Here is a 17,424-nt window from a genome sequence, read left to right as displayed (position 1 = left end):
GTTCTTGTATGTCCTTTGTATTGCAGTTACCCTCATGGACTGTGGCAGCTTTTTTAAATGAACTGCTAAGCTAGAGCCTAATAACACATGCCAAACCATTCTATAGCAGATTGAGAATAAATTTTAGGGATGCCCAGGTGGCTCAGAGGTTTAGCGCCTGCCTTTGGCCCAGGGCGTGATCCTGGAGTCCTGGGATTGAGTCCCACATCAGGCTCCCTGCATGGAGCCTGCTTCTCCCTTTGCCTATGTCTCTGTCTCTCTCTTTCTCTCTGTGTGTCTCTCATGAATAAATAAATAGAATCTTTTAAAAAAGAGAATAAATTTTAAATACTATATTTTAAAATATTTAGCAGTGTGTTTATGGAATAGACAAAATAAGCTTCTCAACATAAGTTGTTGTAGCCCCAGCATTCCTGGGACAGTATACCAATGCCTGTGAAGGGTCTAGAAGCTAAGTTATGTGTCAGGTGAAGGAGCTGTTGATGTTTGGTTTTTGGATTGTTGTGATAGGGTAGAATGGGAAGGAGGATGGGAAGAGCTGCCTTGAAATATTTGTTATGGAGAGGAGAAAACCTCTATTAGTTAGGTATTACTCAACTGAGAAGACAATTAGGATAAAGGATCAAAATTTGGGGGTGGCAAGTTTCAGTTTTGTATCAGACATGATTCTTCGTTTCAAAATTAAGCAACTTTAAACTGAAAAGGAATAACTCAGTGCCTTAACTAACTCTTGAAATATTGGGAACGTCCAAAGAGTCAGACTTAAGGTTTATATCGCTAAGGTTAATGACCAGTTTTATTGCAAATCTACCTTGAGGATAGATTCAAAATGTGGAAATTTTTAAACGTGCAAGAATTGTTCTTAATTGACGCTGACAAATGACAGATTTTGAAAAGTACCAAAAAGTACGAGTAAGTACTTTTTTCTGTCTCTTCAGGAAATTCAGTAACAATGATCAGTCGCAGACTTTTTGACCATTGGGTGGCAGCACAGAAATATACCAGTGCTGCCTGTAAATGGAGTGGTATCTGATGGCTGCAACCTAGGATGGGGTTGGGTGGGCCTTTTGCTGCCAGCTTCATTCATTGCCTTTCCATAGGATGCCCAAAATATATTATTATTTTTCTGACTAGTATATGAAACTAAGATATGACAATCCTAGGATACTAGGGTATGAAAAAGTTGGAAAGGCTATGTACTGTTAACATTGCCTAACAACAATAAAACAAAAGTAAAAATCAGAGCTGCCCAAAAATTCAAAGAAAGAAAGAGGTATCTTTAGTTATTAGAATTAAGGAGAATATAAATGAATATCTGTTAGGGACTCACATTGGATAAAAAGTTTGACTAAATGAACTCAGGTCTCCTCCAAATGTTAAAGATCTTTGAAGTTTGTCATTCAACTTGTTAGCAAAAAAAAATCTATTATTAATATTCCATCACTAAAGATAAATATTAAAAATTATTTTTAATATTGGAATGTTTAAATATATGCAGATTTTTATACCTGCTAAGAGTCTTTTTTTAGTTATCTGAGATTGTTAATAATTTCTAAATATTTGGTGTCTGTCAACAAACTATTATTATATAGCATTAGAAACTAATGCCTTCATGAGTCCAGTTAAAGACTTGAGCTAAGATATTTGATGAACCTTTGATAATTTGCCTTTGAAGAGGCAATAGGCATTACTGGGCTGAAAATATTTCTTCCAGGTGTAAGGACAAATTAAATTTTCAGTACTTCTGCAATGGAACAGGGTAAACTAGTAGTGACTCCTGAAGGTAAAGGGTGTCATTTTGTTTTAAGGATTTATTCATCAGTGGGTATGGAATTTGGGCCAATATTTAATATGGTGGGAAAAGTGATAATTCCTCCAGCATTTTCTTACTGAAAATCCTCGGTTAAGATATGTAACATCTTTTCAAAACTAAGTTTGATCATCTAGGAAAATGAAGAGAGTTACAGCTCAGAGTTATGATGGAATGTATGCAAATTATAACACAAATTATACAGACATGTTAGTTAATAAATTTATTATGATCCCATGGAAATCTGTGCTCCTTAATTAGTTTATAGCAACCTGATTAGTTTATATCAACCAGTTCTTTGACACTTAACCATATATGCAATCTCAAACTTTGAATGAATTCATGAAACCCAAAGGTAAATCTGAGGGTTTCTATGGTTATTTATGAACTTTTCAGAGAAGAAGAGGATACTTGGCTGAGGAACAACAGGAACAAATAAACTTTTAGAGTTTTACTTATTGTCAGATTATTACATATGATGTTATATAAATACGATGAAGAGAGTGTGAGAGGTGTTTTGAAGCTCCTGATTATACTTATGTTAAATTTCAACTTTTAGAAGAATATATAATCATTTTTTCTGTCATTTTTTTTCATTAAACTCTTTATAAAGCAATTAAAATCTGAAACCACAGGTATGTAGGCATGCCCCAGCACAGGCCAATATCCGATATTAAGGAGTCTGGGTAAAATCAAAGAAAGCAAGTGTCTTTCTCATCTTGGTCTTCTCCTGGGTCAATTGTTGTAATTGAGAGAAGAGAGAGGTCTTTCCTACAGAAGCAGGAGCTCAGAGCCAATGATGACTGGAAGAACAGTAGGCCCCAGGGTTTGCATAAATCTTGGACTAGTTGGGATTCTCACAAAATTAGATAGGAGACTCCAGGTAATCCTAATTAAAATTCAAAGACATTAGCCACTATTTGAATTATATTATGGAAAGTGCTTCTGTGTCTCTTTGACGTATCCTTCTTTTGTATACTATAGGAAGGACCTTCCATAATGCTCGAATACGGAAGCTACTCTTTGTGCAGTGGTTACAATTTTAAAAATGACATTATTTAGTCAATTAAAAATATGACTTAACAATAGTAATAAATTTCATTCTTAACCACCAAAGTTGAATTGATTGTGTAAAATCCATTTCAGGAGTTCTGATGTTTATAGCTATTGGACTATTTTATGTAAGTGAAATAAACCCACCCATTTTATTCAAATTTTTGGAATATTTAAGAAAATGTTAATAGTTTAATGAAACTTACTTTATGCATTTTCCAAAAATCTCTATTTGATAACAAAATTCCTACTATCATGGCTCCAGTACTTTCTAATTTCATAACTGTTGGTGATTTAACTTTAGGTTGAATGAATGAATGGATAGTTAAGTAAATAACGATGGCTGGGAATTGTATGTAGAGAGAAAATACAATCAAATTTAATATATTTAGATAGTCAAAAATTACAAGCTCATGATGTGAATATTTCAGTAGCAATAATACCTCACATTTAATTATAAGATACCTAAACCCAAGTAAATTATCTTCTTTATTCACAATAATGTGATTTGTCTGGGTATTTGCTTGAATTTTACTTTTTTATACTATGTACGCAAAGGAATGAGTGAGAAATTGCATTTTCACCTTGTTAACTTCCCTCATTTATAATTTCATTATTTAAACTAATTAGCTATGTGCATGACTAAATTGCTATTCTTTTTGTTGCTAGGATTTACATTTTTTAAGCATTATGACTTTGTAATGATGCAGTGTCACTTCAGGCCTGGTATAAAGGAATCTAGAAGTGTATGAAAAAAGATGAGACACCTTGGGGGTGCCTGCCAGGCTCACCCTAAGACCTCACTCTGTGTACAATCCTGGATACCCAGTGTTTGTGCTGTCCACAGAGGATTGACTTAAATGTGGACACGTCAGTACATTTCTCTGGGTCTTTTTTGTCTCAGCAATATATACTGAGTAGTCTGATGGTCTAATATATGAATTTTGAATAATTGGTGGCTTGGTTTATTGACCTGTGAAGAAAGCCAAAATGCTTGGTTCAATTTCTTGAAAAATTCAGTGAGATATTCCAGGATCATCCTAATAAATCACTTTTTTTTTGTTCATTGTTTTTTGCTTAAACTTGTTCAGATTGAGCTGCCACATACAACCAAATGAATCTGGCAAAATCATGTACTTGGGAATGGATGGGTAGACTTTTTTTTTTTGCCAATTTTAAGGTGGGTAGACTTTGTAAAGGCAGGCTTAAGGTTTTGTTTTTTTTTTTTTTCTCTCTCTCATGACACATATAACATGGTTTTAAAAGACTATCAATGTATTGAAACACTCCAGAATGTTGACCTCCAAGAACTGAATTCCCAGTAAAAAGCAGGATAGATAAATCTGCTGTCCACATGCAGCTGTGATTTATACAACCCTCTGTAGTTGGCTAAAGGACCTTTTCCTTAGGTGAAAAGACATGATGAACCAACAGAAAACTTCTTGAATTGGCAGTTTGTCAGTTATTTGTGAATACTTGTAAAGAAGTCAACACAAGGAGCCAGTGAAGTTTTACTCACAGGAAACCATTACAGTATGCCTTGGTTTTTGTTTATTTTTCCCTTTTTAAAGTAGATTGCCATATGGAGAAGAGCAGTGATGATCTGAAGATGTAATGCTTCATGATGTCAATAAAGCTTTGACAGTCTCTTGTGATATTCTTGCATAAAATGTCTGGGCATGACAGTACAACGCACATCTGCACTGGTCATCTTAATAAATTGTTGCCTGGAGAGGACTGGATATTAAATTGGGCCCTTTCTTTTTTAAAAAAAGAAAAAGAAATCAGTCTGCCTGGGCTAATGGCAGTAGAGGGAAATTCAATCTAAGAAATTCTGTCTCCCAAAAGATTAAGATATTTTATTTTTTACATAGTTACTACTGTTGCTCCTAATCATGATAATTATAGTATTAATAGCTAAGACTTACCTGCCATGATTGATATTAGTGAGTTTTTATTCTTTATCTTCCTGAATCCTACAATTTACCTGTGAGGAAGATGATATTATCAGCATGTTAAGGTGAAGATGAGACCGTTCAACTTGTTCAGGGTCTATTATATTTCAGAGAGGGATTCAAACTAAATTGCCTTGCCTTTGAAGCAGGTTCATTTCCATACTGCCCTATAAATGTACATAAATGAAATAAGCGATCAAGACAACAAATGTTCTGCTTTGTGACTTGCCTGAGTAAGGTATTAGAGAAGAGAGAGAGAGAGAGAAATTCAGGCAAGGATCTTAGAAAAATTCAGAGATTTTCATTAAAAAAGGTAATTATTCCTAGGAAGATAAAAACACTTAAGACTTGGGGACACCTTTGTCTGTTTGTCTGGAAGATTGATTCCAGTCAGTTTTTGCTGGGGTTTCCTTTTCTCATATTCTATCAATTTTAGCACCACAAAGAATACTCCTCCAGTCAAATCCATTCACTTTGTTTTCGGATATAATCACAAGAAAAATCTTTCAGATTCTCCTTTAAAAATAAACTAACCCATCACTCACAGCAAACATGACCTCCACACATAAGGAAATTAAACACAGAGGGTAATTTACAATTAAGCTAATATTTAACTTGCTGTCAGAGCTACAGCCGTGTTCCAGACGGACGTATTTGAGTGGGTGTAGCTTGGGATGCCCACAGCGTCCTTGAGTCTCCCCTGCCCTCTGGGAGAACAGGTCAAGATGGCAAGTTTCAGTGTCACTGATTGAGTTTATTAAACCACTTATTTCAGTTGTAAAATCCATCCAAATTTTCTTGTAATCTGTACCCTAAGAAAAATGCAGAATTGTACTTCTCTGTTAAATTGTATTTCTCCCCATGGAAATGCAGCTGATTTCTAAATACTCCAGTGATACTGAGATTGTTGGTATAGAAGTCTCATCTTACTAATGGAAGTGGTAGGAGAACTGCTTTGTGTGTGTGAGCGTTTGCATTACTTATGCCTCGAGATGTGAGATATTTCCCCAAAGAATAAATAATTTGAAAGCCAACTTTTCTAGTAAACAGTAGTAATAATAATAACAACAACAAATGGTATTGGTGAAATTGCTCATTCTCATTCATTTCTCTCATCCAAATATGAGAAAATAAAATACTAACTATGTTTACTGTTTCTGTCTGGTCATAGCTCCTATTATTTTTCATAGGAAGATACAAATATCTGAAGTTCTCATTTGTCTCTTCAATTAGTAATACTATGTACAAACCATTTTTGTAACAAATGGGATTATCACTTTACGATTCCTAGCGCATATAGAAGAATTTGTTATCCAGAAATTACCCTACTTTTATGTACTGCTGTTCATTACTATTTCCTCAGTTTCCCCATATAATTAATTAAAATTAATCTTATACAAACTTATATAAGTTTCTTATACAAACTTTCCTTCTCAAACTAATATTTTTGGGTTTTTTTTACAACCTATTTTAAGCCATTGAGTATAATAATTATGGGAAGTTCCTAAATTCCAATTTCCAGAATGAATGACTATTTGGTGTTATTTTATTCCTTTTGCTGTATATAAAAGCAATCCTTAGATCCAGTATTTATAAAAAATATTATTTAAGTTATACCCATTTACTCAACATCATTGGAAAATGAGTTTCAAATAAATAAGAGAATTTACATTTATTAGAGTTTGACCTTATTCACACTATAGTCTTTTTATTTAAATTATCGTGATAGGGGCAGCCCTGGTGGCACAGCGGCTTAGCGCCACCTGCAGCCCAGGGTGTGATCTTGGAGACCCGGGATCGAGTACCACATCGGGCTCGCTGCATGGGGCCTGCTTCTCCCTCTGCCTGTGTCTCTGCCTGTCTCTCGCTCTCTCTGAATGAATAAATAAATAAATCTTTAAAAAAAGATAAATAAATAAATTATCGTGATAAAGTTTTTAAAAAAGAGTTTATTTATTTATTCATGAGAGACACAGAGAGAGAGGCAGAGCCATAGAAAGAGGGAGGAGCAGGCTCCCCACAGGAGCCCGATGTGGGACTTGGTCCCGGGCCCCAGGATCACACCCTAAGCCAAAGGCAGACACTCAACTGCTGAGCCACCCAGGAGTCCCAAGTTTGTTTGTTTTAAGAGGGGGGTGGGAAGAACAGAGAGAGAAGCAGAGAGAATATCCCAAGCAAGCTCCATGCTGAGTGTAGAGCCTGATGTGGGGCTCGATCCCATGATCCTGAGATCACGACCTGAACTGACATCAGTGGTCAGACACTTTAACTGACTGAGCCACCTAGGTAACCGTATAAAGTTATTTTTATTTTAACGTGGCTCTGTCCTTTAGCAAACTAAGATCAAACACTGAAAACTTTTCAATATGTTGTTATTGGAGCACTAAATTTATTGAGTTTCATCCATAACTATAGAAGCAGGGCTATGAAACTATGGAGAGATAGGCCTGTATCTCAAGAAAATCTCTCAAAGTTGCTTTGCTGGAAAATTCCTGGAAGCCTTTCTTTAAAAAATTATCTACTATTTTTCCATTAAAAATAGATTTATATAGGGGATCCCTGGGTGGCTCAGCAGTTTAGTGCCTGCCTTTGGCCCAGGGCGTGATCCTGGGGGCCCAGGATCGAGTCCCACATCAGGCTCCCAGCATGGAGCCTGCTTCTCCCTCTGCCTGTGTCTCTGCCTCTCTCTCTCTCTCTCTTTGTCTCTCATGAATAAATAAATAAAATATTTTAAAAAATAGATTTATATAGTAAAAACATTTATGTGAGCTGTAGGTCCCTGAAACTTACCCAAAGCCAGGTACCTGTGCCACACACATTATCTTAGTCCTTTCCACAAGGAAGCATCTACAATGATAATGCCCATCTGACACATGAATAAACTGAGGTTTAATGAGATAAGTTAACTGGCCTAATGCCATGTGGCTAGTAGGTGGCAAAGTATGAATGTTTAAGATATAAAGGTTATCCATAACTGAATGTGTTGTAAAATATATGTGTTACATTAATTAAGCTCTCTATGCTTCAGTTTCTATTAGAGTTAATAATACTGCCCACCTTATAGGGCTGTGAGAATTTTGAAGTTAATATATGAAAAGACCTTGAAACAGTGCATGATATGTAATAAACAGAAAATGAATATTACCTATTTTTTAAAGACTTTATTTGAGAGGGAGGAAGAGTGAGCACACAAGCAGGGGGGAAAGGTAGAGGGAGGGGGAGAGGGACAGGCAGACTCCCTGCTGAGCATGGAGCCTAATGCTGAGCTCCATACTGGGACCCCGGAATCATGACCTGAGCCAAAGGCAGATGCTTGGCAGGTAGACACTGACCTGGGATGAAACCAAGAGTCAGAGGCTTAAGCGGCTGAGCCACCCAGGCACCCTGGTATTAGCTATTATTTTTGTGTGATATTAGCCCAAGAATATCTGTTCTTTTTTTAAGGCAATAGTGAAGCCTGAACAACTTACATGATATTGCTTGGTATTAAACCAATTGAAATCGACAGATACCTTTCCATATGTAAGTTGCATGTAGTAAAAGTATCCTACAAGTTAAAATTAGGACTTTGCCAATGAAACTAAAGCCAGTGTCATCAAAATAGGACTAGTCATTAATAAGAAGAATGTGAATCCCAATGATACGCCTTTAGAGAACTAAGTAAGAAAGACATTGGAAGATAAAGAGTAATGTCTATACAGATAATGTGGGACAACAGGTGATCGAACCTTATTTTACTTCAGATGTTTATTTAAAATTAAGAGACAAGGAATTAGATTGCATTGTATTTTGTTTTTCTATGACAAAGAATCAAAGTAATTGAGCAAAACTTTAATGGTAATACCTTCGCCTAACCACTGATGGAGCTACTGTGGTGGTCTTGTCCAGAACTTCACCTCTAGTTACTGAAGGAGGGAGCAGGCTAAGGCATTTAGTGAAAAGATTAGACACACAGAGTTGAAGTTTTATGATTGATCTTCATCAGTTCCTCTTTCCCAGAGCTACCCTCGAGGAATTCTATTTATTTATTTATTTTTAAATATTTTATTTATTCATGAGAGAGAGAGAGGCAGAGACACAGGCAGAGGGAGAAGCAGGCTCCATGCAGGGAGCCTGACATGGGACTCGATCCCAGGTCTCCAGGATCATGCTCTGGGCCAAAGGCGGTGCTAAACCACTGGGCCACTAGGGCTACCCAAGGAATTCTATTTATAAGTCAATGAAGAAGAAGGTGTAGATACCTTTCATTTTGTTTTTATTATATGTGAGATCACTTCACAGAAAAACTGTTTTAGGCTTTTTCACAACTACTTAACCATCAACTCCATTTAAAAAATAACTTCCAAAAAAAAATAACTTCCAAGAAGTATTTAGCTTTTCACATTTTCACTGGATTCATATCCCAAAGCTGGGGAATAAATTCTTTAGAACTATTGAAGACTCTACCCAGTTTATATTAGACTTAACTCCTATAATCTCTTCAGATTTATTGGGCTAGGATTTTGAGAACATCAGTTGAAGAGCTTTGTAAGAAATACATTAAATGAGATCATTTTTATCACATAGGAAAAAGGATAGCTAGTTAAGTCTCCAATAGGGTCTTGAGAAAATATATTAATTTTTTTTCATTCAACAACACGTAGATTCATCCAATCAACAAACATGTATTGCGCTATTAGATGCCAGAACTGGAAGGATGAATGAAAAATTGTGCCTCCTTCAAGAAGTTTAGATAGTGGAGCAGGAAAGAATGTGATGACTGACAACACTGTGGGGTAAGAAACTCTGAGAAATGTGTTATATGACAGCATAGACAGGGGACTGTTAAGCCTAGCCTGGGAAGGTGGGGAAGAGAAGGTGTTGTCATGGACTCTGGGTCTTATAAGATGTAGTAGAAGCAAAAAAGTAAATGTTGACCAGGAACGAAGTAGCCCAGGTACGTCTCTAAGTTGTTTCCCCTCTCATCACCATACAGATCATAATGATTGGGGTTTCTTTTATATGCGTGTGCTGAAATTAAAGAAATAATCCTAACAATATTATTTGAGAGAAGGTTTATTACTTTTACCCGTAAGTGAACCTGTTACAACAATAAAGCTATACATGTCCCTGATGGATAATGTCCCCTTGAAGAATAATCGGTTGACTATGAAAGTTTCCCTAAATAACCCTCTCTTCTTGTCATTGTCTAGTCTTTAGGGTCACAGTGTCTGGTCTCCAGAATAGAGGCAGTGAAGCCAGCTCACCGACTGGCCATCTAAGGATAAAATCCGTAGTCTCTGGAGAGAAAGCTGTCCCTCTGAAGTTGCCAGCAGGAATGGTGGGGAGTTTGCTCTTGGCGTCAGGGATAGGCGATGCCACCATGGGACTGCATGGTGTCACAGCGGGCATGGGGACCAGAGAGATACAATTACCTCTATTACAAGATAGAGGGCTTAGGATCACCACTCATCCGTTTTTGTATCTTCGTTTTCTGTGTCATCTTCTCTATCGCTCCAACTTGAAAAAATTGGACCGCTTCCCTGGTCATAGTGAAAGAAAGTTAATTCAAACTGAAGGAGTTTTGATTTTGTTTTGTAGACAGTGAAAAATCACACTTAGAAGTGGTGATGTTGGTGACAGTGGCAGTCAATTGGATTTAAAGCAGGGAGATGCTATATAATCGGATTATCCTTTAGGAAAACAGTGACCCCAGCAGCTTTGTTTGAGAATCATATCAAGAGGTTAAGAGCTTTCACAAAGCTCCAGGGGAGAGAAAACAATAGCCTAACTCAAGGAGGTAGCCCAAGGAGATGGAAAGAAACATGAGAGCCCTGAAGGCATCAGGATTTGGTCACTGGTTGGTTGTGGACAGCAATAGGCAGAAGTTAGGGCATCCTTCTAGATTAAACCTTCATGTGATTTAGGAAGTGGAGCAGACCAGTTTGAGATCCAAATTAATTGTTCCTGGATCTGTAAAGTCTCCCTGAGGAAAAATCATCTCTCCCTTGCCTACACCCTCTTGGGACCCTTTGTACTATCTGACTGGTATTAGATAATCTGCGTCTCTTGCTCCTAACTAAAGTGAAAGATCCCTATGGTTTTAGATTAATCCCTAAAATGAAAATGTTTTTATATTCCATATATCACAGAATACATAGCACTCTTGGATCTTGAGTGAAACACTACAGGCATTTTCATAGATAACCTCTTGGTAGATAATCTACCAATATGATTTTTTTGGTATCTCCACTTATTTTTATTGAAATGAGCATATTTTCTATTTTTAAAATATACTAGATGACAGTTTCACTATAGGATGTTTTAACTAACAGGACATGAATTAAAATATTAAAATATTGTTCTTTACAAAAATCTTTCTATATTAAAAAGAGCTCATCTTATTCTTACAATATTATTTGCATTCTTTTTACAGAATCTGAATCCTCTGTCTACCATCTCAAACATGATGGAAGCAGCTCTATGCTATGCTTTCTGCTTTTAACTTTGTACATTGTTTTTGCAGTTCACTGTTATGTTTTTAGTGAGCAGGAAAAAATAAATTAAAATCTCTCAGAAAGTGCTTGACATTACTGTGTACAATAATTTTAGAATGCAGTATTAGTTCATCATTTTATTTTAGATGCAACATTAGTTCATCATCTTATTTATTTGACGTTTTGACAAGTGTCTTAGCAGATTTGAGAAAAGAGAGGCTTTTACATGATTAAATTATACTAAGAAACACACACAGTATGTCACATTGTAGTTGAGAATTTTCCCAGAATTGGTCATCATTGAATAAGAGATAATTCACAGATCTGTATAACTGGGCCTGGGAGTTCTCTCTAGCTGCTAATGTCCTTAAAGAGTAATGTCTATAAAAGCACTTTGAACTTATAAAGTCTCTGCCAGACTCTGCAGATTGTCCAATTTCAACCACCTTCTCCGTTCCCCGCTTCTATAAAAACAAAAAAGCTGAATTTTACCTTTCAGCCTCTTCTATAGCCAGGTGTGCCATGGGGCACAGGTCTGCAAACAAAAAGCAGAAACCTATTAAGTTTTTTGAGACACTTCTTGCTTTCCTGAAAATGGCTGATGCCCAGCCCTTCCCCATTTTCCCCACCTCAAATATGGACCAATGCCTCTAACTACAGTAGCAGCTTATGGTCCTCAGTTGGCCAGCAACATGCACAAGATGAGGAAGCATCAAGAAAGATGGAGCCTGGGTCTTGAGCATCCTTAAACCACACTACAGAAGTCCTGGACCAAACACCTCCAGACTTATCATGCAAGAAAAATCAACCTCTAGCCATTAGACATCATTACTCAGTTTATATAGATGGACACATCCTAGCAAATACAACAGTATGTAAAGAAGAGTCACGTGAGTGTTGTAATTATTAGAAATACTCAAATCTCTGGAATGTCTGGAGAGAGCCACAATTAAACCCTTGCAGCAGGATGTAATTTTTTCTTAAAGCCTTTCACTGTGGGAGACTTTTCTGCCTCCTTTGGTAATGTTTAATGGCTTTCTTTCCTTAATAAGCTGAGGCACATTTTATATTGTTCTAAAAATGAAATACAACTGATTATGTTCCTCTTGCTGTTTTTACATTTTACCACTGATGAATCAACATAGCTATTCCTTAGATTAAACAAAAAAATCATTTTTTAAACATTTTTAATCATGTTAATGTATTTCCTCTAGACATACATGAGTTATTATTTAGTGTCATAATTAATGTCCTACTAGCAAAATACAGAAGTCTAGAGTTAGAAAGCTCTTAGGAATATTTATTTCTGTCTTTTTATTTCCCCTCCTTAATAGTTTATTGATTTTAAAGTACCTACACTTGTCTATTTCCCTTTTCTTGGAGAGTCAAGGCCAAAGTGGTCGTAGGTGAATCATCTAATCACATAATGACTCATTTTCAATAAAAAAATTAATTCATATTATAGAGATGTTGAGGATCCAAGAGTATTAGCTCTGAATTTAGAAATATTATATTATATTAAAACTCTAACTCACTTTTATTCATGTAGATCTGTTAATATAAAATATACACAATAAATTGTGATGTAGAAAAGGGGGAAAATTATTTTCTTTAATTATTTTGTACCAATATTTGCAACTTCGACACTTAGCAAAAGCATCAGGTAAGTTTTGTAATAAGCTTTGAAGTTTACAAAGTTCTTTCACATAAACTGAGTTATTGTCCTTACATTAGTCTTATATCCATTTTACAAATCAAAAACTGTGACTCAAACATATTAAATGATTTGCTCAAAAATAAATCATAGAACTCATAACTGACAGACTGAAGTTCAGATTCCAATATCTGTACCTTTTTTTTAAACAATGTTATCAGCTATGCTGTGTTTTATATTATTTTTTTTAATTTTTTTTTAATTTTTTAATTTATTTATGATAGTCACAGAGAGAGAGAAAGAGAGAGAGAGGCAGAGACACAGACAGAGGGAGAAGCAGGCTCCATGCACCGGGAGCCCGATGTGGGACTCGATCCCGGGTCTTCAGGATTGCGCCCCGGGCCAAAGGCAAGCGCCGAACCACTGCGCCACCCAGGGATCCCCTGTGTTTTATATTAGATCTTAGGCATTAGGTATCTGAAAATTTGTGTTCTTTTACCAACCTCTCTTTCTTCCATCTCCAAGCCTTTGGTCACTTTTACACTCTTTGATTCTATGAGTTAGAATTTTGGGTTTTTAAAACAATTCCACATATAAGTGATACCATGCAGTATTTGTCTGCCTTTGGCTTATTTCATGTAGTGTAATGCCCTGTAGATCCATGATGTTGTAAATGGCAGGATTGCCTTATTTCTTATGACTGAATAATATTCCATTGTGTGCACGTCCATGGATAGACACTTTCAACCCTGTAGTTCCACCCTTTAGCATATGCCTTCAACAAAGATAAGCTTCAAGTTGTTTTTCCACAGTGGAGATGAACTTGCTGATCTGGCCAGTTCTCTTGCCAAAGCCCCCTGGTCACAGCAGCTTATATCAAAGCATGGTGGCTACCACAGGGATGAGGCTCTGGGGCTCCTCCTACAAGTGGATGTAGATATGTTGAGAACATCTGCTACAACCTGTGCTGTAGGTCCACCGTCACCTGCTTGCACTTGCAGCTCCTGGAGTGCAACATCTGAGAACCAGTTCTCCTGCAATCAGGCTTCACAAGTTTGGCTGGGAGGTGGTCATATTTTCCTTTCTTAATCCCTGTCCTGCACAGGCCCAGGACTTTGTCACTCCAGTCAGCTCACAGGGTGGGGACCTTCAGCTAGCCAGAGCACAGCTTGTGTCCTCCAGTGAGATCCTGGGATGCGGATTCCATGGCTCGGGCTCCTCACTGCACAGAGACAGGCTTGTAGAGAGCACCAGGCAGCCAAACCCATGAGCTGTCTTTTTACTTTTAAGATGTAGAAATGGAGGCTCCAGGAGATTAATGAAAGTCAAACAGTGAGAGTTATCTACAATAATGGCATTTGAAGACCCTCATGGCTTTTTTTTTTAAAAAAGATTTTATTTATTCATTCACGATAAACAGAGAGAGAGAGGCAGAGACACAGGCAGAGGGAGAAGCAGGCTCCATGCCGGGAGCCCGACGCGAGACTTGATCCGGGGACTCCAGGATCGCGCCCTGGGCCAAAGGCAGGCACCAAACCGCTGAGCCACCCAGGGATCCCCCCTCATGGCTTTTATGAAGCTTTTCTTCTATTTCTTTTCTTTCTTCTTCTTTCTTTTCATTAGGGAGGTCCCTTTTTCAATTTATAGATTGTAATCCTAAATTGTTGCCAGTTTAAAATAATGGCTTATAAATGAGATTCCATAATAGAACGAGTGGAAAGAGGACATTAAAATCTCTATTTAGGGCAGCCCAGGTGGCTCAGTGGTTTAGCGCTGCCTTCAGTCCAGGGCGTGATCCTGGAGACCCAGGGTGGAGTCCCACATCAAGCTCCCTGCATGGAGCCTGCTTCTCCCTCTGCCTGTGTCTCTGCCTGTGTCTCTGCCTCTCTGTGTCTCTCATGAATAAATAAATAAAATCTTTAAAAAAAAAAACCTCTATTTATATTTAGGTTTAATTTTAAAAATAATTGAAGTTCCACCATTTAGTATATTCAGTGGCAGTCACTTGTCCTTTGTTCCTGGTCTGGGGCAATTGCCCACATTTGAGACAGACATAAAGGATGGAGAAAGGGATATCCTGCAGGACCACAGAGACTGGAATGGTAAAAATACATTTTCTAGATTCCTTTTCATTTAGACTTTGAATTTGTTTGAGATTTTTACCAGCTGGATTGCTTATTTAAGATTAAGAAGGCAGAAATGAGATAGGGGCTGTACTTCTACCTTTGTGTGGAGATGGGGAGATTTTCTGTAGGACATTGTTAGGTTTATGCACATCAAGATGGGGTTGAGTCTAGCAGATCTGCTCTGTTTCTGAAGTCCTGAGTTGTCGCAGGTGACAGGGATGGGGTGCCTACTTTTTACCTTCTTATTATAGTGGCATCCCTCGTGAGCAAGGTCAGAAATAAAAAGGAACTAGTTAGCAATCCATGCAACAACCAGATGAATCCCAAAAGCATTGTGGTACATGAAAGAAGATGCACATACAAAGCTACATAATACATGATTCCACTTATAAGACATTCATAAAAAGACAAAACTATGGAAAAAATCATATTATTGGATATCTGAAGGTCGGGAGGGACAGATGACAAAGGGGCTGGAAGATATGCTTTGGAGGAATAAAAATATTCTATATCTTGATTGTGGTGGTGTTTATACAGTTCTAGGTATTTGTCAAAAATTCTTAAATTTTATTCCTGAGAATGGTGAATTTTGTCAAAAATTTTTAAATTTTATACTAAGAAGGGTGAATTTTACTTAATGTAAATTTTACTTCAATAAACTTGACTTTTAAAAAATGTTTGGAGGGACACCAGGGTGGCTCAGTGGTTGAGCATGTGTACCTTTGACTCAGGTTGTGATCCCCCGGTCCTGGGAACAAGTCCTGCCTCAGGCTCCCTGGGAGGAGTCAGTTTTTCCCTCTGCCTATGGCTCTGCCTCTCTCTCTGTCTCTCATGAATAAATAAAATAAAATAAATTAAATAAATAAAATAAATAAATAAATAAATAAATAAATAAATAAATAAATAAAAATATTTGGAAAACACAGATCTTGAGAAATCCTTCTCATCCCTTTTCCCTGGCCTGCCCATGTTCTATCACCATGAATCAAATCACAGTAATGGACATGGTTTTAGCATTTCATTTTTATTTTGTTTTTGATCACACACATGATTTCACAGTTTTGGTGGGTCAGAAGTCCAGACACAGCTTAGCGAGGTCCTCTCCTCAGGATTATACATGACTGCAATCAGAGTATGGGCTGAGCTAGGCTCTCATCTGAAGGTTCAACTGAGGAAGAACCTGCTTTTATATTCAGTCAGGTTATTAGCAGAATTCATTTCCATGTACCTGTGAGCCTTAGAGCCCAGGGTATTTACTGGTTAGAGGCTAGAGGCTGCTCTCGGCTCTTAGAGCCCACCCATGGTTCCTTGAGATTTCACACATTCCCTAGCCATGTGGGGCTCACTGGTTACCATAGAGGATCAGTTCTGAGCATGGTAGAAGTGGTTGGGAAGTAGGGGAAAGTGAGAGTGGTAGCTGGTTCAGGAGCAGGGAAGTGCTAAGCATGGGAGGATGAAGGATGGAGAGAGTAAAGTTTCAAGTTTGACACCACATTTCAGTATTTTCCTGGAGAGATGTCTACCCTCTCCTGAGACAAGCTCAGCTCAGATTTTTTTAATGGATGGTATTTTAAGAGAATCAAAATGTACCCAGATAAATAAAAAAGTAAAGATTAGAAGTTTCACATTTCTTCTTCTAGCTCACAACTCATATATGTACTGGTTAGATTTTCAGATGTCTCATCCCAGATATTACTGTATCTGTATGGCTACATATACATATATTTTTGTACAAATGGGATCTGCCTACATATGGTTTTGCATCTTATTGAGTAATTTTCTCATCTGCCTTTTGTTTGTTTTTTTCCATTTTATATTGCTTCATCTTTTCTTTTTCTAATAATTATTCTTCTTCTAATAGAGTCTGGCCCATGATTAGCTCAAGAATGGCACTGGGTGATGGAAATAATGTTGGCTAGTATACTGCTCAGATACATTCTCCATACACAATCTGTAGCATCTTTGGATGGGAGGCAAAGGAACCAACCATCGTGGCAGAGGGTTAGAGTGGTATTTGCTTCTCGCAGGCATTGATTGGCTATTCGGGGCTGATTTATTCCTATACCATTGACAAATGTAATCTCTCCAAGTGCTCACAGCTATTTTCTCTCTTCTCCCCTTTGGCTTCATCTCCAGACAATTTCTCTAGTTTAATTGCAGAAAATGGATCATTCAGTGATACACTGAGGATTCTCTCACTTAATTCCAGAGAAATCTGCCTTTTACAGATATACAGAGCTCTGGAGAGAAACACGTGAACTTTGTGTATCTTCGGTTGCAGTTCATTAGGCTTGCATTTTTATGAAATTTTCCATTTTTATTATATGTGGTTGTATTGTTTTCCTTCCTT

General features: G+C 37.2%; 1 protein-coding gene across 15 annotated transcripts in view; it reads left to right on the top strand.

Annotated features, from left to right (window-relative positions):
* CTNND2 (catenin delta 2) overlaps positions 1–17,424 on the top strand; it is a 923,063-nt gene that overhangs the window by 169,142 nt on the left and 736,497 nt on the right. The gene's annotated exons all lie outside the window — the stretch shown is intronic.

Source organism: Vulpes vulpes, chromosome 3 (assembly GCF_048418805.1).
Source record: "Vulpes vulpes isolate BD-2025 chromosome 3, VulVul3, whole genome shotgun sequence".
NCBI classification, from domain to species: Eukaryota; Metazoa; Chordata; class Mammalia; order Carnivora; family Canidae; genus Vulpes; species Vulpes vulpes.
The sequence above is the reverse complement of the archived record's forward strand: the minus strand, read 5'-3'. Positions and strand labels throughout refer to the sequence as shown.